This window comes from Lygodium microphyllum, chromosome 19 (assembly GCF_053477565.2).
Source record: "Lygodium microphyllum isolate KBCC chromosome 19, Lygodium_microphyllum_v1.1.10, whole genome shotgun sequence".
In the NCBI taxonomy this organism is placed as follows: domain Eukaryota; kingdom Viridiplantae; phylum Streptophyta; class Polypodiopsida; order Schizaeales; family Lygodiaceae; genus Lygodium; species Lygodium microphyllum.
This window is the reverse complement of record NC_141153.1, coordinates 25,053,387-25,055,546: the sequence shown is the minus strand read 5'-3', so window position 1 is coordinate 25,055,546 and position 2,160 is coordinate 25,053,387.

Here is a 2,160-nt window from a genome sequence, read left to right as displayed (position 1 = left end):
AGATATTCAAGCTACATGGGTTACCTAAAAGAATCATTAGTGATCGAGATTCTCTCTTCACATCCCACTTCTGGAGAGCTATCTTTGAAGCTATTGGGACTCAACTCTGTTTTAGCACTGCCTACCATCCCCAAACGGATGGGCAAACAGAGCGAGTGAATCAAATCATTGAGGATATGCTTAGGGCATACTGCTGTCGAGAGCCGAAGAGGTGGATTCAATACTTGCCATTAGTTGAATTTTCCTACAATGCTTCTTACCAGCAGAGCATTCAAATGACCCCTTTTCAGGCATTGTATGGTCATGATTGTCGAAGTCCCCTAAAATTTTCTGACCCAACCCTAAGAGTATAAGCTTCAAGACAAATGTTGGAGGACATGGATGATCAAATAAGGTCAATAAGACAAGACATACAAGCAGCCAAGGATAGACAAAAGGCATATGCAAATTTGAAACGTCAAGAAAGAGTCTTCGAAGAAGGAGACATGGTCTTCATTCAGGTACGTCCTAAAAAGAGTTCTCTATCCCTAAGAGAATGCAAGAAGCTAAGTCCAAGGTATTGTGGGCCGTATAAAATCCTCAAATGCCTAGGACCCAATGCTTATAGATTGCAACTCCCTGAGAACCTAAAGGTTCACAATGTATTCCGTATCAGCCTATTAAAAAAATATGTCCCCAATCCTAATCATGTACTTGATGACCAACAAATTGTAATGCCTAGTCAAGGAGTCCTTGAACTAAGGCCATAAAGGATCTTAGATCTTAGGGAAAGACAGTTAAGATCTAGAACCTTGAAAGAATGCCTTGTCCAGTGGAAAGATTATCCCGAAGAAGATGCCACTTGGGTAGATGAAGGCACTCTCAACCATTAATATCCCCAGTTTATCTCGAGATGAGGACATCTCAATTCCTCCAAGGGGAAGAGAATGTAAAATTCCGCGTGGAGAAAAATATAAATCGGATTTTTGAAATTTTTTTTATCCCCCCCCCCTTATCCCTCTAGCCGACGGACGAGCTGGAGGGGGGGAGGGAAATAGAAGGAGTTGTAAGCTCCTTGGTGGAGCCTATGGAGGGAGGGAGGACATGCGTGTTGACACGCAGGAGGAGAAAATCCCCCTCCCTCCACTATATAAAGCATGAGGAGGCGGAGCCGTGGAGAAAGAAAAAGGGCTGCCGTGTTGCACAAAGAGTGAGCGAGGAAGTCGCAGACGTTGCCGCGCCGCTAGGGAAGCCATTAACCGCCAGACGAGGGAATGCCATCGCATGTGGCATCAACAGTCGCCACCATCCCTCATGTCGTCATCTTCCACGTTGATCTGCTGCACTAGAAGCTTCTTAGAAGCTTCTTTAAGAAGCTTCTAAGGGGGCTTTCTTAAGCCCCCTTCCCACTAATACTCCTAAGCCCTTGTTTTTCCCCCTCCCGGGTTTTTAAACCCTCGTAAGGCCTTGTTCTTCCCCCCCCCCCCCCCCCCGGGGTTTTAAATTCCCCCCTAAGCCCTTGTTCTTCCCCCCCCCCCGGGCTTAAAATTTTTTTTTCCCCTAAGCCTTGTTTTTCCCCTCCGGAGTCTTAATCCCTCCAAAGCCCTTATTCTCCCCCCCCCCCCCCTCGGGATTTAATTTCCCCCCTAACCCTTGGCCTTTTCTCCTCCTCATAGCTCTTTAGACTATTCAAGTCACACCCATAGGCCTACTTTGTCCTTAGGCTACCTTGCAGACTTCCATTCTCTTGCATTAATTCCTTCACTCACTTTTTAGATCTTCTTGTGCGAGTGCTCTCTTAATTGAGCTTTGTGTTCTTAGTTTTATCAAACAAGCCGGTGTCCACACACTCCCATGTCCTAAAAATCCAATTCTTCATCATGGCCTCGTATGGTATTCCGTAAGGAAGAAATAGCCGTGAGAAAAAAGATAGGGAGGGAAGTAGAGGGAGTGAAGGAGGAAGAGTGGGGAAAAGGAAAAAGAAAAGGAAGGAGAAGACGGTGGAATTCCAAGAAGGAAAAGGAAAAGGCTATCTCACATTCGAACTATGATGCCGCCGAAGAAAGTCCAAGGTGTAGCTGCGGGAGGGTCATCTCCCGGTATCCATGTGGATATCTCACCTCAAAGCCAGGTTTTTCTTCTTGATGTTAATTCGGTTTTAAGTCAATCATGCAAAGGAAA